Source organism: Chiloscyllium punctatum, chromosome 12 (assembly GCF_047496795.1).
Source record: "Chiloscyllium punctatum isolate Juve2018m chromosome 12, sChiPun1.3, whole genome shotgun sequence".
NCBI classification, from domain to species: domain Eukaryota; kingdom Metazoa; phylum Chordata; class Chondrichthyes; order Orectolobiformes; family Hemiscylliidae; genus Chiloscyllium; species Chiloscyllium punctatum.
Window position 1 is genome coordinate 39,426,133 of NC_092750.1, and position 25,545 is coordinate 39,451,677.

At 40.2% G+C, this 25,545-nt stretch overlaps 1 protein-coding gene and 1 long non-coding RNA gene across 7 annotated transcripts in view; one reads left to right on the forward strand and one right to left on the reverse strand.

The window, feature by feature from the left end:
- Window positions 1-19,908, forward strand: part of LOC140483810 (uncharacterized) — a 50,372-nt gene extending 30,464 nt beyond the window's left edge. The window contains exons 2-3 of the long non-coding RNA XR_011962041.1: window positions 9,265-9,296; window positions 19,747-19,908. This is a non-coding gene — a long non-coding RNA (uncharacterized lncRNA). The remainder of the gene's footprint in view (window positions 1-9,264; window positions 9,297-19,746) is intronic.
- The window catches only part of LOC140483809 (bis(5'-adenosyl)-triphosphatase-like), a 1,171,574-nt gene that overhangs the window by 521,208 nt on the left and 624,821 nt on the right, over window positions 1-25,545 (reverse strand). The gene's annotated exons all lie outside the window — the stretch shown is intronic.

A 25,545-nucleotide genomic window follows, 5' to 3' on the forward strand; every position in this document is an offset into this window, starting at 1 on the left:
CTTCCCATGCAATCATTGAAAGTGTAACACTTGCCCATTCACTTCCTTCCTCTTCACTGTACAGGGCCCCAAACACATCTTTCAGGTGAAGCAGCATTTTATTTGCACTTCTTTCACTATTGTCTATTGTATTCTTGCTTGCCTCATTTACATTGTCGAGACCAAATGTAAACCGGGCTGTCGAGGCTGGATTTTTAAGTATATTCAAGGCTGAGATAAATAAATATATATGTTCTTTGATTTCCAGGGAGGATCTAGATTTGAGATTACCACTAATCTTCATGGCAATGTATTTGTTTTGAGCCTTTGTTATTGCCTCCAAATGCCTTCCACATCTTCGACTGCGATTTACTTTCACGTAGCTGTTTCCAGTCCCCATTTTACAAAATCACATTGCATCTGCCCTTCCCTTGTTAATGTTCTTACTGCTACAGAGGCATCCATCTTCAGGGTTCTTTTAAATGAAGTTTTGGCAAACATCAGCAAGTTTCATGACTCTAAACAGAGTATATTATAGGATGATCCCATATTCAGACACCAAACCCATATCATTAACATGCTTTTGGTTTGCTCAAATATTTCCTTGATGCTGAAATGTTTGTTTTTATCCCGATTACCACATTATGTCATGGAATACCAATCGGTTATCATGACTCACCATTACCAATTATTGTCTGAACTTTTCATGCCCTAACTCAAGTTTTGTCTTTCTGGATCAAAAGAGATCTGGGTGACAGAGTACCTCAAAATGGAAATTTTAAGGCAACACACAGTGAAAGAAAAATTAACTAGCACAACATGGTGCAAGTGATCACAAACAAGGGTCTGAGCACTTTGTTGTTGATGTAAGTTGCCGTATTTAGCAAAGTAATAGGTAAGGCCATATGGTTGCAATTTATGCAACAACAAAAAAAGGAACTTGCTGGAGAAACTCAGCAAGTCTGGTAGCATCTGTATAGAGAAAGTAGAGTCAACATTTCATGTCCTGTGACCCTTCATCAACTCGTTCTCATAACATTTGGCATAATTCAATGAGAGGCCTTCTGACAAACTGAAACTTTCACAAGTAACTGCTACTCAGTGAATTGCTTGTATATTGAGTGATGGCTTATGTCTCGGTGAGGGCTATTCATATTCAATGCTTCTGATAGGCATTTTTTCCCTAAATACAATGATGCAGAGAAATTGTAGAAATGGTACCTACCTGAATGTGCCCTGTCTGAAAAACCTTCACTTCCCTCTCTTTTCAATCTACAAAGCCACAAGACTATAAGGCATAAGAACAGAAAATAGCCATTCAGCCCATCGAGTCTGCTCTGCCATTCAATCATGGCTGAAAGGTTTTTCAACCCCATTTTCCTGCTTTCTTCCCATGTCCTTTGATCACCTTGGCAATCAAGAGCTTACCTGTTTTAAATATACTCAATGACCTGGCCTCCACAGCCTACTGTGGCAATGAATTCTACAGATTCACCACTATCTGGCTGAAGAAGTTTCTCCTACTCATTCTAAAGGGTCTTTCCTTTACTCTAAGGCTGTGCAATTGGGTCGTCATCTCTCCCGCCAATGGAAACATCTTTCCAACGTCCACTTTGCCTTACCGTTCAGTATTCTGTAAGATCCTCCCCCCATCCTTCTAAACTCCATTGAGCATAGTACTAAAGTACTCAAACATTCCTCATATGTTAAGCCTTTCATTCCTGGAATCATTCTTGTGAACCTCCTTTGGACCCAGTTCATGGCCAAGACATCCTTCTTGGGTTTGGGGCACAAAATTGCTCACAATAACTTAAATGTGGTCTGACCAGAGACTTACAAAGCCTCAGAAGTGTATCCCTGCTTTTATATTCTAGTCCTCTCGAGATGAATGACAACAGGATTCTGGGCAATCCAAGATGGAGGATGGGAAAAATTTCAGGCTGTAACAGCTGCTCCTTTTTTGAGGTATTTTAGGTTTTGGAGGTAATTTCCTTCAATTCCCAGAGCAGCAATTAGTGTTTTATATGCTGTCGTATTGTTTTGGAGCTTTGGGAAAAAAACATCAAAACAACAGCAATTTTAAAAAGGAGAAGAACAGACAAAGGAAGCACATGATGAGGTCAATGCAGGAGAGAGAGAGAGAAAGAAACTGACACCACAGTGAACCGGCATAGTGAACCACAGTTACCGCCTTTGCTGTTTGAATTTGTGTATCGCTGGACTTCGGAGTGCATCTTGAAAAAATAACAAACAGTGAAATTCATAACTGATCTTGGAGGAACCTGTTGGGCGAAGTCACAGCACAGAAACAGATAAGAGAATTGTTTTAAGTGTGGCTTACAGAAAATCTGCAATAGTGAGTAGAGTGGGTTCTTTCCTGATTCTATGTTTTTTGAGATATGTCTCTTGATTAAACATAAAATATAAGCCATAACAATTAAGTTAACCTGGGGCAGTGTTTTGTAGAGAAATTAGACAGTGTTATTTTCTGGTTTTGCGGGTCTGTAGATTGTGAAAGAGCAAAAGTGGCCTTTAGTAGAGTGATATGTGCTTCTTGTCAAATGTGGGCGTTTAAGGAGAGTTTACAGGTTACTGCGGATTATATCTGCAATAAATGCTGTTGGTTGTGAATCCTATCAGCTTGAATGGATCGGTTGGAGAGACAGTTAGAGGCAATGAGGAATTTGCAACAGCAACGGTATATGATGGATGGCATTTATAGGAAGTGGGGGGGGGGAAGTCTCAGATACAGTCACATTGATGGGTTAACTCCAGGAATGGTAAGAGAGGTAGGCAGGAAGTGCAGGAGTCTTCTGTGGCTATCCCCATTTCAAACAAGTATGCTGATTTGGAAAATGTAGGGGGTGATCGATTCACAAGTGAAGATAGCACGACCAGCCAAGTTTCTGGTATTGAGACTGGCTCTAATGCAACAAGGGGTACGTCGGCTTCCAAGAGATCAATTGTGTTAGAGGACTCTCTAGTCTGCGGAAGAGACAGACATTTTTGTGGCCAGCAGCGAAAAATCAGAATGGTGTTTTGTTTCCCTGGTGCCAGGATCAAGGATGTCTCAGAGAGGGTGCAGAATGTTCTCATGGGGGAGAGGGGCCAGCAAGAGGTCATTGTCCACATTGGAACCAATGACATAGGAAGGGAAAAGGTTGAGATTCTGAAGGGAGATTAGAGAGAGTTAGGCAGGAATTTAAAAAGGGGGTCCTCGAGAGTAGTAATATCTGGATTACTCCCAGTGCTATGAGCTAGTGAGTGCAGGAATAGGAGGATAGAGCAGATGAATGCATGGCTGAGGAGCAGGTGTATGGGAGAATGATTCACATTTTTGGATCAATGGAATCTCTTTTGGGGTCGAGGTAGCCTGTACAAGAAGGACAGATTGCACCTAAATTGGAAGGGGACTAATATACTGGCAGGGAGATTGACTAGAGCTGCTCAGGAGGATTTAAACTAGTAAGGTGGAGGAGTGGGACCCAGAGAAAGAGATCAATCTGACACTGGTACAGCTGAGAACAGAAGTGAGTCAAACAGTCAGGGCAGGCAGGGACAAGGTAGGACTAATAAATTAAACTGCATTTATTTCAATGCAAGGGGCCTAACAGGGAAGGCAGATGAACTCAGGGCATGGTTAGGAACATGGGACTGGGATGTTATAGCAATTACAGAAACATGGCTCAGGGATGGGCAGAACAGGCAGCTTAATGTTCCAGGATACAAATGTTACAGGAAGGATAGAAAGGGAGACAAAGGAGGAGGGGGAGTGGTGTTTTTGATAAGGCATAGCATTATCGCTGTACTGAGGGAGGATATTCCTGGAAATACATCCAGGGAAGTTATTTAGATGGAACTGAGAAATAAGAAAGGGATGATCACCTTATTGGGAATGTTAGACCCCCTAATAGTCAGAGAGAAATTGAGAAACAAACTTGTAAGGAAATCTCAGCCATCTGTAAGAATAATAAGGTGGATATGGTAGGGGATTTTAACTTTCCAAACATAGACTGGGACTGCCATAGTGTTATTGGTTAAGATAGAGAGGAATTTGTTAAGTGTGTACAAGGAAATTTTCTGATTCAGAATGTGGATGTACCTACTAGAGAAGGAGCAAAACTTGACCTATTCTTGGGAAATAAGACAGGGCAGGTGACTGAGGTGTCAGTGAGGGAGCACTTTGGGGCCAGCGACCATAATTGTCTTAGATTCAAAATAGTGATGGAAAAGGACAGACCAGATCTAAAAGTTGAAGTTCTAAATTGGAGAAAGGCCAATTCTGACAGTATTAGGCAAGAACTTTCGAAAGCTGATTGGAGGCAGATGTTTGCAGGTAAAGGGACAGCTGGAAAATGGGAAGCCTTCAGAAATAAGATAACAAGAAGCCAGAGAAAGTATATTCCTGTCAGGGTGAAAGGAAAGGCTGGTGGGTATAGGGAATGCTGGATGACTAAAGAAATTGAGGGTTTGGTTGAGAAAAAGAAGGAAGCGTATGTAAGGTATAGTCTGGATAGATCGAGTGAATCCTTAGAAGAGTATAAAGGCAGTGGGAGTATACTTAAAAGAGAAATCAGGAGGGCAAAATGGGGACATGAGATAGCTTTGGCAAATAGAATTAAAGAAAATCCAAAGGGTTCTACAAATACATTAAGGACAAAAGGGTAACTAGGGAGAGAATAGGGCCCCTCAAAGATCAGCAAGGTGGCCTTTGTGTGGAGCCGTAGAAAATGGAGGAGATACTAAACAAGTATTTTGCATCAGTATTTACATGAAAGATATAGACTGTAGGACATGGAAGATATAGAATGTAAGGAAATAGATGGTGACATCTTGAAAAATGTCCATATTACAGAGGAGGAATTGCTGGATGTCTTGAAACGCATAAAAGTGGATAAATCCCCAGGACCTGATCAGGTGTACCTTAGAACTCTGTGGAAAGCTAGGGAAGTGATTGCTGGGCCTCTTGCTGAGATATTTCTATCATCGATAGTCACAGGTGAGGTGCCGGAAGACTGGAGGTTGGCTAACATGGTGCCACTGTTTAAGAAGGGTGGTAAGGGCAAGCCAGGGGACTACAGACCAGTGAGCCTGACGTGGTGGTGGGCAAGTTGTTGGAGGGAATCCTGAGGGACAGAATGTACATGTATTTAGAAAGGCAAGGACTGATTAGGGATTGTCAACATGGCTTTGTGTGTGGGAAATCATGTCTCACAAACTTGATTGAGTTTTTTGAAGAAGTAACAAAGAGGATTGATGATGGCAGAGTGGTAGATGTGATCTATATGGACTTCAGTTTGGTGTTCGACAAGGTTCCCCATGGGAGACTGGTTAGCAAGGTTAGATCTCACGGAATACAGGAAAAACTAGCCATTTGGGTACAGAACTAGCTCAAAGGTAGAAGACACAGGGTGGTGGTGGAGGGTTTTTCAGACTGGAGGCCTGTGACCAGTGGAGTGCAACAAGGATCGGTGATGGGTCTGCTATTTTTCAACATTTATATAAATGATTTGGATATGAGCATAAGAGGTGTAGTGAGTAAGTTTGCAGATGACACCAAAATTGGAGGTGTAGTGGACAGTGCAGAAGGTTACCTCAGATTACAACAGGATCTTGATCAGATGGGCCAATGGGCAGATGGAGTTTAATTCAGATAAATGTGAGGTGCTGCATTTTGGGAAAGCAAATCTTGGCAGGACTTTTACACTTAATGGTAAGGTCCTAGGGAGTATTGCTGAACAAAGAGACCTTGGAGTGTAAGTTCATAGCTCTTGAAAGTGGACTTGCAGGTAGATAGGATAGTGAAGAAGGCGTTTGGTATGCTTTCCTTTATTGGTCAGAGTATTGAGTACAGGAATTGGGAGGTCATGTTGCAGTTGTACAGGACATTGGCTAGACCACTGTTGGAATATTGCGTGCAATTCTGGTCTCCTTCCTATCAGAAAGGTGTTGTGTAACTTTAAAGGATTCAGAAAAGATATACAAGGACGTTGCCAGGGTTGGAGGATCTGAGCTATAGGGAGAGGCTGAACAGGCTGGGGCTGTTTTCCCTGGAGCGTCGGAGGCTGAGGGGTGACCTTATAGAGGTTTACAAAATTATGAGGGGCATGGATAGGATAAATAGACAAAGTCTTTTCCTTGGGGTGGGGGAGTCCAGAACTACAGGGCATTGGTTTAGGGTGAGAGGGGAAAGATATAAAAGAGGGTGGTTCGTGAATGGAATGAGCTGCCAGAGGAAGTGGTGGATGCTAGCACAATTGCAACATTTAAGAGGCATTTGGATGGATATATGAATAGGAAGGGTTTGAAGGGATATGGTGCTGGCAGGTGGGACTAGATTGGGTTGGGATATCTGGTCAGCATGGATGGGTTGGACCAAAGGGTTTGTTTCCATGCTGTACATCTCTATGTCTCCATGACTCTAACATCATATTCCCTTCCTAACTACCAAATCAATTTGCAAGTTTATCTTAAGAGAATCCTATCTAGAACCCCCAAGGCTCTTTGCACTTCAGATTTCTGCATATTCTCATCATTTAGAAAGTAGTCCATGGCTCTATTCTTCCTCCCAAAGTGCATGAACTCACACTTGAACATTGTATTTCATCTGTCACTTCCTTACCCTCTCTCCTAACCTGTTGAAATCCTTTTGCAGCCTCCCTGCCTTCACTTACCTGTTCCACCACCTATCTTTGTATCATTTGCAAATGTAGCCAGAATACCCTCAGTTCCTTCATCTAGATTATTTCTGTATAAAGTGAAAAGTTGTGGTCCCAATACTGACCCTTGTGGAACACCACTAGTCACTGGCTTCCATCCTGAGAAGGACCATTTCATCCCTATTTTCTGTCTTTTGCCAGACAGCCAAGCTTCTATCTATTCAACCTTGCCTCTTACACCATTGCCTCTTATCCTACTCAGCAGCCTACTGTATGGCATCTTATCAAAGGCCTTCTGGAAGTCCAGCTAGATATCATCCATTGGCTCTCTTTGGTCTAACCTGCCCAGTATCTTCCCAAGGAATTCTAACAGATTTGTCAAGCATGACCTCCTCTTGATGAAACCATGCTGACTTTGCCCTACTTTAAAATGCACTTCCAAGTATTCAGAAATCTCATCCTTCGCAATGGACTCCAAAATCTTACTAATGTCTGAAGTCAAGCTAATCAGCAAACATCAACTCTTCAACTCAGATTCAAACCCAGTTAACCATCACCCCTCCAAACCTCTTCACCCCTCAGTTGGAAAATGAAGTAATTGGGAGAAAGAAGTGTGCAAGCCATTCTGAAGATCCATCCCTCCAGAAACTTCCTTATTTCTGCAAATCGTCTGATAATTGTAATCCTTTCTAGTGATGACATTCAATTGGAGAAGTTGGGTAGAGGGTCTTGGGAGTGGATTATTCCCCTCTCTGGGTGAGTAACTGATTGCGCTCTCCCCCCTCTTTCACAGTCTGAACTGTGAACACTGCAGCTCTGCTCCAGCTTCTCCAAGGCAACTAGGGATGGGTGATAAACACAGCCCCAGCCTAGCCCAGTGACACGCACAACCCAGGAGTGAATAAAAATAAAGGCCCTGGTGGAGTGAGGATCAAGTTAGATGGGGGAGGTTAGGCTCCACCAGGATGACTGGGACCTAGACCAGAGGAGCTGGGGTGGCAAGTACTCTGCATCCAGAGCAGAAGTTTCAAAGCACAGATAAATCTTGCCCCCAGCAGAATGTTTCAGTGATTGCCTGGTTGATGGGAGGCTGAACACCTGAAAGGAAATTTGTCCATATAACCCAAAAAAACGCTTCTCCCCTCAGTTTGAGTCCCACACCATTCTCCATTGCTAGAATATATATAAGTATTAAAGCTGAACAGTGAATTATATTGAAAGCATGAATATGTATCTTGACTTGAAACTTTAAAGTCTGCAACTAATTGAAGATAAGAAAAAGTGACGAGAGCATTTAGCATTTGCATAGCTTTGCTGTATTAATTCAACATTATTACAATTATACAAACCTCTTCCTTGAGGTTTTTCTCTGCCTGGTTGATGCTCTATAACTACAAAGCTGAAAAATATATCTTTATTAACAGCTTTCATCTATGGAGATGAAAACTGCTCTGAGAAATCTGCTCACATTTTGATAGCTGAGACAAAATCCACCACAGTAGCAAAAGGCACTACTACCTCTGTTTCCTGTACAGTTCTGCCAGACCTACTGGTTTCACCAGAAATTTCTCATTTGATTTCAGATTTCTAGCATCCACAGTTCTTTATTCTGTTTGACCGAACGTGAATCATTTCTTCCTTGGGCGATACCCTACTTTATACCAGTTTTTAAAAAAAACCTGTTAGTTTCTGAGATATAGGAGAGATTTTCAGGACCACAGTGGTCAACTCAAGTTTTTTTTTTGTCTTAGCATACAAGCCATATTCTGAATATTCTTGTTTTTGCTCTAGCAGTTTGGGTACAGCATGGTGTAAGGTCCATTGGTCCGAGACACAGATCCAAATCAGTCACAAAGGCTGCTGAGTGCCGAAATGGGCTGTTTAAAAGCCATGTCTAGTTCCCTGGACTTCAACTCAATAGTTTTGTTTTGATAAATTATGCCCTCTTGGCCTTACTACTTAACCCCCCACCAACTCTTTATGCCCACAAAAATCAATTTACACCGACCCACACTCCTTGTCCAACCCAACGTCCAATTCATGCTATCCAACCCATCACCAGGACCCCTTATAATTCTTATGACAACATAATGCCAACTCACTACAATTCATGCATTCCCTACACACCATCTTCTACCTTGTAAACTAATGCCTAACTCACCCTGTATCTCGTTTACAAATTTTAGAAGGGTTGCTGAAATGAAGTTCTATGTACTTACTGTAGGGTTCAATATCTAAAGAAGGTTTAGATCTGCTCAGCTGTAATTCAGACTGTGAATTTACAAACTCCTATACCTCACTGTAATAATGATAGAGTGTCGAAAGCAATCAACAACAAATAATACACCATACTTAAATGATGTCGAATCCTCTACAACTCCAAGAAACTCTAACCACATAGCTTACAATCTAACAGGAGAAAAATAATACCTTTACCTACATTCAATGATGGAGGTTATGGTGGTCTGGTTCAGAACATATATCCACTAGGAACGGATGGATTATTGTGTTTGAAAATATTCAAAATACAAAATTGTCAGGTTCAGTTTTGTTGCCTCAAACAATTATTTGTATTTTGTTTTACTACCAATCAGAAACTAATTATTTTATCCTGCTTTTTATTCAGATGAGGATTGGAAACTCACCCAGAGAAAGAAGGTAAGAACTTATGTTTCAAAATAAACGATCTTTAAAATATAAAATAAAATTGACAGAGAATTGCAGAGATTAGGACATTGAGTCAGGATATGCAAGAATGACTTGAAACAAAGTATTAGAAACACTTTATTGACAATGTTTTAAACAATGTCATTTTTTTCCTACTTTACAATATAATTTAAGTGTTATTGCACTTTCAGGAAAATATTTAGCTTCATAGCACTTGAGCAGAAATCATTGACAGGTGCAGGGTGTACAGAAATCTTACTTTGCTGGTGGGTAAGTTGTTGAAAGCAAATCTGAAAAATACGATTTATATGCACTTGGAGAGGCAAGGAATGATTAGAGATAGTCAACGTGGTTTTGTGTGAGGAAAATGTGTCATGTCTCACAAACTTAATTGAGTTTCTTGCAAATAACCAAGAAGATTAATGAAGGCAGAGTGATAGACATTGTTTTCTTGGACTTCACTAAATCCTTTGACAAGGTTCCGCATGGTAGACTAATTAGTAAAGTTAGATCAGATAGGAATCAGAGTAAGCTTGCCAATTGAATACTAAATTGGCTTAATGGCAGGAGACAGTGAGTGATGGTGGAGGGTTGTTTTTCAGACTGGAGGCCTATGACCAGTGGTGTTCCATAGTTAATGGTGCAAGGTCCACTTTTGTTTGTCATTTATATAAATGATTTAGAAAAGAAAATAGAAAGTATGGCTAGTAAGTTTGCTGATGACACCAAGATTGGTGGTATAATGGTCAATGAAGAATGTTATCTAAGAGATCTTAATCAATTGGGTCAATGGGCTGAAGAGTAGCAGATAGAGTTTAATTTGGATAAATGTGAGATATTGCATTTCAGTAAAACAAATAAAGGCAAGACTTATACAATTAAATGTAAGGCTTAGAGCAGTGTTGTCGAACAGAGAAACCTAGGGGTTCAGGTACATAATTCTTCGAAGTTTGTATCACATATAGATAAGGTGGTGAAGAAAGTGTTTAGCATGCTTGCCTTCATTGCTCACGTCTTTGAGGAAATAAGTTGGGGCATTATGTTGAGGTTGTACATGATTTTAATGAGGCATCTTCTGGAATATTGCACCCAGTTCTGGTTTCCCTGTAATAGGAGGGATATTATTAAGCTCAAGAGTGTTCAGAGGAGATTTACCAGAATGTTTGCAGGAATAGAGGGTTTGACTTATAAGGTGAGGCTGGATAGGCTGAAACTTTTTTCACTGAAGCATAGGAGATTGAGAGCTGATCTATTAGAGGTTTATAAAATAATTAGAAGTATAGATAAGGTGAATGATAGGTGTCTTTTCCCGAGGGTGGGGAATTTCAAGACTAGGGGACATATGTTTAAGCTGAAAATGTGTTGCTGGAAAAGCGCAGCAGGTCAGGCAGCATCCAAGGAACAGGAGAATCGACGTTTCGGGCATCAGCCCTTCCATCGATTCTCCTTTTCCTTGGACGCTGCCTGACCTGCTGCGCTTTTCCAGCAACACATTTTCAGCTCTGATCTCCAGCATCTGCAGTCCTCACTTTCTCCTCGACATATTTTTAAGGTAAGAGAAGAAAGATTTAACAGAGATATGAGGGGCATTTTTTTTACATAGAGAGTAGTTTGTGTTTGAAATGAACATTCAGAGGTGGATAAGTGTACAGTTACAATGTTTAAAATACATTTACATTAGTACATGAAATAAGAAATTTTTGAAGGGATGTGAGGCAAATGCAGGCAGGAGGGATTAGTTTAGTTTGGAGTTATGGTCGGCATGGACTGTTCCTGTGCTGTACACCTCTGACTTTATAAATTCTTGGGGTTACATTTGAGATAGAGCTACAGACCGTGTCACTGTTTTCAGACAAATCTTATTACCAATCATTGTTCCTTCAAACAAAAGGCAAGGTTCTTTCAAAATCACAATTGCATCATCACCTACTCTTAAAAATTTTCCAGTTGAGGCATAAGTGCCAGCACAAAAACACTGAGTAAGGTTAATTGTCATTCTTTTTGTTCTGAGTCAGAAGTAGAGTCCTGAAAGGTTCAAAGCATGATAAAAGTATCTAAAGGACACCAGATTGTCATCAAACTTTAACTACTACCCAATTAGTGATCTAATCTGTGTGTATAAGGAGCCAGATCTCTTGAGAAATCTCTTACAGTCACTCCAGATATTACAGCAATGTGATATTTCATTAAAGGTTTACTTTTCATGTATCTCATGTCTCTTGTGACCGACAAGTCATTGTCAAAATTTCTCTTCAACAAATGGAAGTGATGGATGAGAATACAACATTTAAAAGATGTTTGGATAAATAGGGAAGGTTTGGAGGGGTATGGGCCAGGAGCAAGCAGGTAGGACTAGTTTAGTTTGGGATTATGTTCAGCGTGGACATAAGTTGGACAAAAGAGTCTGTTTCTGTGTTGTATGACTCTATGACTCTATAAATGAACAATAAAAGTGAATTTGAACATTGCATTCATAGCTTTTCCACTATTTGAGTGGTTACATTGCTACTGGATATTGAAGCTTTAAACAAGATGACTAAATTAGAAAAACCATTTTGTAAATGACTAGCACTTGAATAATTTATTATATATTAGATTCATCCACAATACATCAACCACTACTGAATACAATTCAAGGTTGTGCATGAAGAAAGTCCAAGCAGAATAATCATTTCAAATCCTTTGTTATTTTATGAAACAACGATGTTTTCTGTCAATTAATATTCTAAACTGGTATACTTTTCTATCTTACTACTTTAAAGAATCAATAAGAACCAGAACAGGCAGCTGTTGTACAGATATTTTGATGATACATTAGTCCTTAAAGTACTGATCTTCACTGATACTAGATTTAAACATTTGTGCTACTCAGAAACATTCTATCAAATTTTGAGAGTTGACATTATTTTGACGAATAAATATACAACCTGATTTTGTATTTCTCTTCCTTGCACTTGACTGTTTATTACAGACAGACTTCTAATTTCAAATTAAGATAAATTATTACTGACTAATTCAAATTCTCTGAGGAGAAGTTGGCCATTCGGGCCTAGTACTTCTGGGAAGTTATTTATGCCTTCTTCTTTGAAGACAGAACAAATACAGTTGGTTAATTGCTCTACCATTTCCTTGTCCTTCATTAGCAATTCTAGCTTTTCAGACAATAAGGGGCATACATTTGTTTCACTAATCATTTTTCTTTTTACATTCTTATACAAGCTCTAACAGTCTACTTTTATGTTCATTGCAAGCTCACTCTCATATCCTATTCTTGCCCTCTTAATCAACTTCAAGGTCCTTCTTTGCTGAATTCCAAACTACCCAGTCTTCCAACTTACCACTTTTTCATGCAACTTCATATGATTTCTCTTCAAATCTAAATCTATCCTTAATTTCTTTTGTTAACCATGTTAACATATTGTGTATTTCACCCAAAAGGAAAGTACACCTGCTGCAATGCACACACTCACTCCTTAAATATTAACCATTGCCAATCCAATGTCAGCATCTTAATGAGGTTACCGAGTCTATCGCAGCCAACTTGTTCCACACACCATTGTAATTTCATTTTCTTCTAGTTTGGGATTGAACCACTTCACTTTTTCCTAAAGACCACTGACATAATTATTAATTAACCTTTTCTCATTCCATAAAATCCAATTTTCCATCTTCCATTTCCATCTTTGTTTCCCTCAGTTGTGTCCTCAATCTGGTTTCCATCTTCCTCCCACTAGAGTTTCAACCATCCCCCACAGTAATAATGAATGCTCTCGCGAGGCTATTTGTCCTAGTCCTACCTGGGTAGATCCAATCCTCCTGAGAATTGTTCCCAACACCTTAAAATCTACATCCCTTCCTCCTACATCATCCCGACAACTATGCAGTATTTTGGTCTGTTTCCCTATTCTTGATCTTTTTCAGCATTGGCAGTAATCCTGATGTTACTATCTTTGAAGTCCTATAGTTTATTTCCTAAATCCTCCTGTTCTGTCAGACAGCCACCAATTGAAATAGGATCAATTCTGATTGTCTTAGCTACTTTTGCTCAGCAATCATCCAAGGTTCCATTTCAGAGTACATTCCAGAGCAATCTATATCAAATTTACAGTGTACAATTTACTGGCCATTCAGCTGAACCGACCATTCAAGAAGCATATGAACTTCTTCCCAGCCCTCTTCACGTAACTCTACATAGAAATCTTTCTATTCCTTTCTTCATAATGTGCTTATCTAGCATCACGTTAAATCATCAAGCTTTTCACTTCTAACATTCCTAGTAGCTACTTTCTAACCACTCCATAGATCAAGAGATTTCTCCTAAATTTCCTTTTAGATTTTTTTGGTTGCCATGTTATATTTACAGTCTCTACTACACCCATGTCTCTCTTTTCGGTATCTTAAACAAAAAGTCTCTAGCTTGTCTTCTGTACGCATACAAGATTTTCTGCATGATGTTATTTGTAAGAAACAGTTTTTGTTTTCTAATGGAAGATCTTTCAGATTTACTTGAGTTTCTGATTGCTATAGACTAGATTGTATTGCTAGCCTGCACAAAACTGCTGTCTGTGAAACAAGGGCAAAAAACTGAATACATTGTAATCACATGAAATTTTTTTTGATTTAATTCTCGAATGGCCAATAGTGGCAAAATGTCATCTTAAAAACCAAACTGAACTTCTATTATGGAATGAATTGCACATGTTCCTTTGGTCAGGATCTGAGTGAAGAGCAGAAAGATTGGCAAAATCATTTTGTAGAAGTACACTTTCTACCAATCAATTACAATCCAGTTCTGTCTGCAAAGAAGCTTGTAAGGCAGATCCATTTTTATATTTTTTCCGCTGATCGATAAAGGACATCAACTGGGGAATGCTACAACAGACTTAAAACTAGATGGGAAAATTGGTAAATAACAGAAGGATAAAAAGAAAATTGCTAAGTACAGATTTTGGAACAGATAAATTTAAATCTGGAGTTTGGAACACTTTTCAAGTGAGAAATGTGAACTTTAAATAAAAGGTTGTTAAAAATCTTGGCATTGCCTTTCTCCTGTAATCCAGTGAGCAGATGCACATCTTCTAATGAGCAAATGACTGACATAGGCACACTGATGATTTTGATAATAAGGTTGAGTAAAAGATCAAACACAGTGACTATTGTGCAGTATGAATAGATTGTCTCTACAGGTGAGCCAGCCCACCCTACTGTGATCACTGCAAGCTATATGAAGGTGGAATAATTGTAGGGCAAAACCTAATAAATCTGCTGCTTCCCTTTAAATTACACTGTTTCACAGCAATCCAGGTTTAAGTACTTAATTTTGAGGAAACAAGCAGTTATTTTTTCTCTGTCAAAGTCATGGGGTCTAATGGGAATCAAACTCTCTTATGATACAAGTTCAGTGAATGACATATACTGTAATTGCTTGCTCAGACTAGTCAAATGAAATCCTTTGAAAAAGTGAGGATCAATTAAGTATTCAAATTGCACTTAAGAGCAGATCACCCTGTATCATCCTTGCTTCTTCAAAGTTTTTATGAGTTTCTGATACAAAGAGAATGCACGTTAACCTTTCAATGACAATATTACTACACATGTCTGAACTTCTGGAATGTTTCATTCAAGTGCAGCCGCATTTTTGTATGTGGACCAATATGCTTGTTTTTCTGACAGCTCTGAGTGACTTTTAGTGAACAATGCCTAATAGAGCCTCAAATTACTGTATGTTTTTAAGGACAGATCACACAACCCCAATTTAGTTTAAGGAAATGAGTAATAGAACAGTTATTTTATTGTGGTCCCCAAGTAACAATCACTAATACCTTGTACAAAGTTGCTAGATCCTTGCAATAATGAAGCTTACTATGCTTTAACCACTTTTGTAAGCTTGGAAAGAGAAAGAACAGCTCACCTTCCAATACAATCAAATGTTACTTATATCCATCAGCTTTATAAACATGGAGCATTAGATGCTGAGGGATGACCTTACAGAAATTTGTAAAACCGTGAAGGGCTTAGATAGGGTGAATAATGAAGGTCTTTTCCTCAGGGTAGGAAGGTCCAAAACTAGAGGGCATAGATTTAAGGTGAGAGGAGAAAGCTTTAAAAGGGACCTAAAGGGCAACATTTTCATGCAGAGGATGGTGTATGCATGAAATGATCTGCCAGAGGAAGCGGTGGAGACTGGTGCAATTACAATATTAAAAGACATTTAGATAGGTAGATAACTAGGAAGTGTTTAGAGGGATATGGGCCAAATGTTGGCAAATGGACAAGATTAATTTAGGATATTTGGCAGGCAAAGACGAATTAGTCCAAAGGGTCTGTTTCCGTGTTATAGTACAACTCTATGACTCTGTTCTTCTACCAACCTGTGATTGCATTTACACTTCAGAACAGAAGACAGCTCATCAAAATGTTTACAATCTGGCTTGATAGATTTTTTATTGCTCAAGCTGTTCAAAATAAAAGAATGCATGGTTTTCTAAAGTACGACCATCAATCCTATAGCAAATAAAATTGTGGGTGCTCAAGAGACCAGATTTAGATGAGTGCAGGTTTCTCAGAGAATTGTAGGGTTGAAGGAGATTACAGAAATAGAAAAGGGGAAGGCTATGGAGGGATTTGTGAACAATAATGAGGTTTTTAAAAATAAGCCATTGCTTGACCAGAGGCCAGTTCAGGTCAGCAAGTTGAGTCAGTGAGACTTGATTGAGTGAAGACATAAGCAGCAGAAGTTCAAATGGTTTCAAGTTTACCAAGCATTGAATGTAGGAGATAAGCCAGGCTTCATTGAATAATCAAAGTTCAAGTTAACAAAAGTACAGATGAGGATTTTGGGCAAAAGGTGAGGTGAGGCCAGGCAGAGAGCGCAGAGGAACCTTTACAATGAATACTTTGTTTTTAAATCAATAATAATGGGACCAGATATGAGTATTCAATTGAGCTAGACCATGTGAAGGGACATTGGAGGAGGAGGATTTAATCAACTGTATCAAAGGAGGAATAATTTACCAAAATCGTAATAACTGTCAGAAAAAAAATGTTAAAGAAGTTATAACGGGGAGTACTTGGATAAGTTGAAGGAAATCAGGCAGAACCAATATGGTTTTGTCAAAGGGAAATCATGTTTATTTTATTAGAGTTCTTTGAAGAAGTCATGCATGCTGTGGATAAAGGGGAACGAGTAGATGTACTGTATTTTGATTTCTAGATGATATTTGATATGGTGCCACATCAAATGTTATTGCAGAAATTAAAAGTCACAGTATAGGGGGTAACATATTAGATAGAAGATTGGCTGACCACCAGAAAACAGAGCTAGCTTTCGCTATTGTGAGGGGCCACTTCACTGTCTCAGTAGCATAAAAGTCTGTAATACAGAATCGGGTAGCAGACAAGTTAAAGACTTCAAGCATGACATATGATACCTGATCCTCTTAATATTGACATTTTTCAATGTAGATACTCATTCAGTGCTGACAACAAATTCTTAGCCAACATAAATTCTAAACAAGATCATGTTAGCTAGCAGGGTTCAAATAATAATTATGAATATGGATTCAGGAGTTTTTAGATGGAATCAGAGATTAAGTAAGGATGGTAAGTCAATGAACTCACAGGAAACAGATCATGATGGATTGAGAGGCAGATTGCAATCTGAAAAATGAAATGTCATCCTGTGCAGAAGCTGAGGGAAAAAAACCCTAAAAAAGGCTCATTGAAAAAATTGGTAGGATATTTGAGTAGGCAGAAAAGAACCAGGATGGGAAATGAATACTGAAACAAAGTGAGTTGCTCAAAGAAGGACAGCTAAAACAGATTAAATGCTATTTCTCTAAAATGCTTTTTGGGTGACTTCCCTGTGCACAAATCGGCTGTCTTTCCTTGCAGTTGAACAATGACTTCATATCGAATTGTATTCCATTGGCAATTTGGGATGATCTGTGTGTGAGAAATGTGGTCTATACATGCAAGCTTTTTTTTCCCATTTGACAAATCCTTAGAACAATTATTTGTGAGAATTATTTTGCATAAATAGGAAAACTGGAGACTCACATTCAAATTATGATACCATTCAAAATTCTTGATGAAGCATAACATTCAAATATACAGCATTTATCTAGGTTACACCAGGAGGATCCAGGTGACCAAACGCATTTATCATGGTCAGCCATATTGCTATGAAATTCATATTTTCATCCAAAAAGAGGACTTTACAAAGGTTTTGCAATGATCTTCTTAATAAAACAATATAATCAGGATTAGTGCTTACGTCGCTTTGTTTATGCAAACTGGATTGAGTATTTTGTATCGATGTAGAACAGATTTGTGCTCCAGGCAGGCCTTGCAGTAGAATTTGTAACACTAAGTGATTTCAATTCTGTTAAAATGCTAAAGAAACTTCTGGGAAAGGAATGGATATAGAATGCTCCTTTTCAAAATATCAGATTATCTCAACAAGAAAAAAATATTCCACTGCCCCTGCAGCTGCTACTTCTGTCAAGGGTACATCATGTTGCTCAAAACTGAAAACACCTCATTAAAAATAAAAGAATACGTAACAAAATCTTCACAGAATTCATCCTAATTCTTTGAACCTACTATTTTAAGCATATCATAACAGTAAACTTAACTAATAACATTCATTATACTGCCAAACTACAATTGTGATAATCCAGCTATATGGAAATCGTTTGATAAGTAATAACCTATAATTAGCACCAATGTTTTATTTCCAGATGTAATCTCAGCCAGAAATATTAACGTCAGAAATAATGGCTCTTCAGTTGGTTTCTAATGCTGCAGCCAATCCACTGTCTACTGTTCCAAATATTTGCGGGGCAGAATTTTCCCATTTGGAGTTAAAATATAGCAGCAAGTATGTTGGATGGCACAAGTTCCACCTTCAGCAGAGGTGAGATATGTTGCCCAATTACATGTTTCCCATCTCATTATATATGCAAGCAAGGTGTTACGCAGACTATTTGCCAAATTGGGTGGCGAGCCTGCTGGAGATTCCCATCACAGGTCACACATTCCAGATTCCAAGACACCAGTGCCATATTTAAAGGCAAGCTAGACACTATTCCAGCCACTGCAGGTCAGGAACTGCCCTTCAGACTGTGGTGGGCACTCTTACAACATAAGTGATACCAGCAGTGATATTTCATTGAACATGGCTGGTCAGCGTTGCTGGATAGAGTCATAGAAGGACAGTATTATTTTCTTACCAATGAATTGAATCAAGAGGCTTGGATACAGACAGTAGCTCAGTATGATGGGGCCACAGAAAGGAAAGGCAAACATGATGGAAAGAAATTTCAATGATCTCCAGTGATCTACAAGCTAACTAGCACCATCTTTTCCCTTGGACCTAATACTTTCCGTGCCATTACTCAGTTTGACACATCCATTGCAAACGCATAACACCAAAGCTGGCAGACTGCAAACCTCAGTGTCATGTCCATTTAAGGGCTCACATCCATCTCATTATCTTAACCTACCAAGACCACTGACATCTGCAATTCATACTCAGTCACAGGAGTCAGCTCTCTACAGTGCATGGTTATGCTCACAAACAACTGTTTGCACCATTTCTATCATGCTCTCCTTGCAGATAAGAAGCAGCCCACTGTTAGACTCAGAGGATCAAGGTCCATGGATTAGTGGTGCATATTGAGCTAGTTCTTGCCTTTGAGGAAAGGATTGTCAAATGCCAGGAGAAGAGCAGGGCCTTTTCTCTGGTGTTTAGGTGACAACAATGGACAGCAATGTACCAATGTTAATTCATTGCTCTGTATAAGCTTCTCTCCATCTTCACCAACTAATCCTTTCCCTTCTCAACAGGAATCTACAACTAGAAATAGGCTACAGCCCTAGCCCCACTGTGCCAGCATCAGCTCTGAGGAGGAAGCATGTGAAATGTGAGAGGATGCTCTAGTAAGACACTCATCTGCACCATCCACCAGACAGATGCCATGAGCACACGTACACATAGAAAACATAGCAACACAATCTGGTGATTACATCACTCCCACATGTCCATCCCCAAGGGCTGCAGGAGATCAGACAGATGCCCAGCCCTAGGCAGATGTTCCTCTGTACTCAGCCATAAGTTACATAGGAGAGAGGCACAGGAACATCAGGAAGATGGGCCAGAGACACTCAATACAAAGGACATTCTCATTAGGCCAGGGCCACATGGGCCAAAAGCTTTTAGGGGACAATTGCTAAGTCTTCAAAGTCAACACATCAGCTTCCCTCCATCCCACCTGCAGTGCTAGGGCCTGCACCTAGATGCAATGGGAGGGAGTGAAAGAAAAAAATACCATGTGAGGGCACATTGGGTGTTCAATCATTGTAATAACATTTGCACTTTCATAAGTATATGTCCTGTTCCACTATTTGAATATCTGTTGTCATCTTTTTGTTCCAATAGGCCCAGACTACATGGAGTGATATTGAAGATTTTCAAAAAGCAAAAAAGAATATGAGATGTTGGTGATGTAACACAATCAACAAAATCAGTGACTGCAGAAACCCTCATCAGGCCAGAAGCCACACATCTATGACAAGGGAATTGTCAGGCATTACATAGAAATGTCAGGGCTACTAAGGCTAAAGGTAAGATGTAAAGGAGGGCCCTGGATGTCTAAATTGTTCACACTTCAATTGCACATTGAGGGGAAGATTGAAATAGGTGATGCTTCCATCCCTTGCAGGAGGGAAAGGTTTGCTCTATGTCTGGACTCCACAAAGGAACACAACTTTGTTTAAGGCAGTGAGATGGCCAATTGACAACTCAATGTCTCATCGTTGCATAATGCTCTGGAGAAATCAAGATACACAAATCACATTACTGCCATTGAGGATGATCAGGCATAGCAAGGGCACACCGAAGGCTCACAGCATTCCGAAGCATTGAAGGGACAGTGAAATAGAAAAGTTTATTCTCAGGATGAGTGACAACTTAGTCATCCTCATGAGGGTGCAGACCTCCTGATGTGACTCATAGCTGTTATGCTCAAGGCATATTTTCACATAAACATCCAGGAGAGTGGTACAGCTGAAGTGCTCACTGTATCACTAATACTGGGCTAGGGAAAGGTTTGTGCAGGCACTTTAGTTTACAAATATTTGAAGTGATCAGGTCCACATTTGAAAGAAGAACTGAATGTTTTTTGGCATATAGTAATGAACAATAAAAACACGTCAATCCAACACCAATGTGGAATACATAAGGCAGAGGGTTGACTGCCAACTGTACAAAATAAATTAGACATTGCAAATAGAAAGTGTCCTCCTAGCTCAGACATCCTTGAAGCCTGAGGGTTTCCCTGCCCTCTCGGCCTTCCAAAACATTGCCCTGTCTTCTCTTTGTCACAGCTCTTTGGTCACCGAAGAATCCTCACCCTCATCTTCCTCCCCAAGGGATTCCTCTCACTTTTGAACCTCCTCCTCCTCAGGACATTCATCCATTTCCAACTCAGATTGTGGAGGGCCTAACACATCACTGTAATATGGGACATACTGTTTGGGCTGTACTGCATGGCACCCTGGTCCAGGCATTGCAACAGCATCTTCAAGAAGCTTGTGATCTGTTCCATAACTGCCCTAATAGAAACATCACCAACATATCATCTTTGCTCTGCAGGACCTCAGATTTCTTCGAGGTGTCATGAGCCAGTTTTGGAAGGGTACCCCTTCCCACTCATGAACCATCCTTGTGTATGCCAAAGGCCTTGCATGGAAGCTGGCATGTGTGAGTGCTCTCTGTTGTGGCAGCTCTCTGGATAACTAGTATCGGCCTAGAAAATTTGGCTCTTATTGCTACAAAAGTGACATCCTTTTCTGTTCGTGAAAACCACTTGCTGGTGATCGGCACTCTCAAAACAATGTGGCTAAATGGACTACAACTTTGGGAAATCAGTGATGAGTGAGAATTGCATCAGTAACATCTTAGCTGTACTTATAAATTAACACTCCACAGACACATACAGACTGTGTGAGAGGCTATGGCAGCTGTAACACATCAGCTTGTGCTCCTTGGAACTGTGTGCCTTGGCCAGTTTGGAAGATGAAGTTGTGATCAAGTGTGCCCTGTTCCATTATAAAATCATGAGGGGTGTGGATAGGACAAATAGACAAAGTCTTTTCCATGTAGTGGGTGAGTCCAGAACTAGAGGGCATAGATTTAGGCTGAGAGGGGAAAGATATAAGAGATCTAAGGGGTACCTTTTTCACGCAGAGAGTGGTACGTGTATGGAATGAGCTTCCAGAGGACGTGGTGGGAGCTGGTGTAATTGCAACATTTAAAAGGCATCTGGATGGGTAGATAAATAGGAAGGCTTTAGAGGGATATGGGCCGGGTGCTAGCAAATGGGACTCGATTAGGTTGGGATATGTGGTCGGCATGGACGAATTGAACTGAAGGGTTTGTTTCTGTGCTGCACATCTCTACGAGTCTATGAGTATTGTTGATCTTGGAGATCATTAAATGGCAATCAATGGACGCAATGTATTACTCATGATTATTTAATGGATGCAATTTTTGAACTGAATGCTCTGACAAGTGTTGACTTCCAGATTAATTGAAACAAGGCAGCTGAAGGCAACTAGTGCAATTGTCCCATAAAGGGTCTCACATTCAAGCACTGCACTCCAACCCATATTTGGCAAAAAGCAGTAACCTATTCCTCCGCATTTGGAAGCAATGTTTTGTGCATTTTTAAAAATCAATACAGTGGGTGTGAACAACATGCACCTTTCAGCAATGGATAATGTCCCCCACTTCTTCATTTCACATCTGGTGATGTAATTCCATGATCTCCATGACCCTTCACCATCCTCTCATTTTGGTTGAGCCCCTTTAAATTACCATTAATGGATCAGAATCCATGGTTCTCAAGTTTGACGTTGTTGCTGGCCCTGCACCCTCCCCATTTTGAGGCCAGGATGACCATGACTTTCTGGCCATCTTGAGACTGCACAGTCCACTCTGATATACTGCTAAGTTCCAACCTACAATCTGAAATTATGCCATATTACCATGACTATTCCATCAGCGATAAAAATACAGTGAGGTTAATCACCAGAATTGAGCTACCAGCAGCCTTGGCAATATTATGGATTGACTCCTAAAACGCCCCAGATTATATGCAACCCAACTCCCGATAGCTGTATCTCATCATGCAGACTGACTTGGCAGGACAGTCATAACTGACAGCAGCCCATTCTGCAGTAAATTTGCAATTTCATCCTTAATGACCCTCTTGTAAGGCCCACACTACTTTTACTTAACTGCAAGGACTGACTGTGACCTTATCCCTGGACTGTACAAGCATGGAATCTAGACTTTCTTAGGACCAACTATCTGGCTGAGCATGACCAACCACTTAGATTAGAAATGTCCCAGTCATGGTCTGACTGTGGCAATATTCCCTGACAGACTAGAGTCCACCCTTACTCCATTAAGCATTCCTCACTATTGTCCTTCACATATCACTATTCTCTTCAAGCATTTAACTGCTGACACATACTGCATCTCAGACATTGACACAGCCCTGTGCCATTTGGCAACAATGATCCCACTCCACACTGTTCTATTGTTGCTACAAGTCCTCTTCACTGCCTCCTAATGCCACAACCTGCCAAGTTATTCCTCTCTGATAATTTTCTAAATTTGAGCCAGAGAATGCCTCTTTTCTCTGTGCGCTAACATTTTACCTCAGACTCAGAGGTACCTACATGGGGCACTTGCTTTGCACTAAAATTCTACTTCTGACAGAGGCTGCCTGCTATTTCATTGTGCTAAAACTTGCTCAGAGTCAGAGTCTGCCTGAAACTCATTATTTCACATCCAAGAAATGGTGCCTCAATCTGCCTGCAAAAGCTTCCTGTGAGTTAGCATGTGTTTTTTGACCTTGCCCGAATAACAAAGTAACCTGATTCTGAGGCTGCTGTGTTGCTTCTACTCCGTTGTGTAGATGGAGTTTCCAGGCAGATACTAAGCCCAGTAACCATGGTGGTACCTGTTGCCATAGTAGTGGTTCCATCTAAAGTAGAGAGAAAGAAGATGGCAGGCACAGCTTAAAGTGACACATACTTGAACCAGAGGAGCTGAGTCGCAACTACCCACTCCGTTCTTACTGTCAAGTGTTTGAAGCATTGAGTTTCTTGATTTTGGGGCAGTTAATCAGAAAGAGGAGGTTGTAGGGTCTGCCTCCAATTCTTCCCTTCCTATCCTTTACTTCTGTCTCCATTTCTGGGGATAGCCTATCTAAAAAAAAAATTCTTTAGAAGCCCAAGACATTCCACAGCTACCTAGACTACACTCCTGCATCCTGTAAGGACATAATTCCATTCTTTTAATTTCTCCATCTCAGTTGCATTTGCTTTGGTGATGCTATCTTCTGCAATGCTACTTCACACATGTCTGTTCCTCAAGCAAGGATTGAGGAACAATGTCACAACCACTCTGGTGGACAGAGACCTCCATAGTGTCCAAGGTATTTGTGGCATTTATGCCCTCATCCCTTCCACTCCCTCCCAGAACAACAATAGAGGTCCACCATCCTCACTTTCCAACTTATCATCATCAATATTCAAAGGATTATCCTCTGCCATTGTCACAACCTCCACCATGATACCACCACTGAATACATTATCAACATTTTGCAGAGACTGCTCTCTCCGTGACACCATGGTTCACTTCTCTATTATTAAATACCTCATCTCCTAATACATCAATTTGCCACATGATTATAAGAGGTTCAATAGTTCCCCTTTACGTCCTTGCTCAGCACTATACAAAGTCCCTAATATTCCTTTCAGCTGAAGCAGTGATTAACGTGTACCTTTTTGCAATTTATCTACAATGTGGTCTCTGTCCTCTAAATGGGGGAGACCAAACACAGTCATCTCCACTCAGTCTGCAAGCATGTTGCCTACCCCTGTTTGCCTTCTGTTTAAACATATCACCTTGCTCACATTTCCATCTTAAGTCACCTGTAGTGTTTCAGTGAAGCCAAATGCAAGCTGGAGGAACAGCACCTTATCTTCTGATAGACAGAGAGCCTTCTAACCTCAACACAAGTTCAATTAACTTCAGGTCATAAACTCTGCCCTCTTTTTTTCTCATCTGCCTTTCCAACACATCACCCTGCCGTACCCTTCAGAATCTACTTTTTATTGCTTTGCTTACTGCAGAGCTGAATTAATTCTCTCTCACTCACTCCACTCCACAATCATCCTTACCTCTTTTGCTTTTTGTTCTGTGACACCCGTGATCTCCAATCTCACCCTCCAAGCTTCCTTTGATCTCACTTCATCTTCTGTTCCACTTTCCCCTCTACACCATCTTCTCATATAAAACCCATCGCTTCATAGTTTTCAGAAAAGAATTACAATGATGTTACCTTGTAAGGATGTTGGAGGGTTCGGAGCTTTAGGGAGAGACTGAATAGGCTAAGGCTATTTTCCCTAGAGCAAAGCTATGGTCTCAGCACATCTCGAATCCAGCTGTTTGGTTGGTTTGCTGGATTGTTTTGGTAATGAAAGCTCTTGCTTTGGAAATTCAACTGAAAAGTCCTGGAAAAGGCAAGTGGGCAGTTTTTTTTTATTTGGGTCATAAATAGGATTCTGATTCAAACTGGAACATTCAGTTCAATGAGATCCACTGAATCAGAAACCCTCTGTATCTATTACTAATAATCCATCATGACACACTTATTCAACATTTGACAATACAATTTTAAGTTAACAGAGTTGTCAAAACTGTTACTGTTTGGAGTAGTCAATTAGATGAGAGCTAAAATACACCATGGCATTGGAATTTTGTGTTCAACTTTTGCAAAGAGAACAGTAGTGTGCTTGCCCTTCACATTCCCACTTTAGACTGTAAACACAGCTGATCAACTCACAAGAGAAATACTCAGCCTGTCGAGTTCGTTCTCCCATTGGATGGGATCATGGAAGGTATGACTGAGGCTTCAGTTCCACCTTCTTGCATATTTCCCACATTTCACGACCTGTCCAATCAAAGCTCTTGGTGTGAATACCCTGTTGCAGGTGGCCAGCACTCATTAAAACCAAGAGGAAGCTAAGTTGCCTTTAAATGTACCCGTAAACTGGAAGGACAATAAGACAAGCCAACTAGAAAGGAAACCAACTTTGTAATACAAACAGTACAGGCACAGAATATTATAATGTCCCTTTCATAATGGTGGGAGATCAGCAG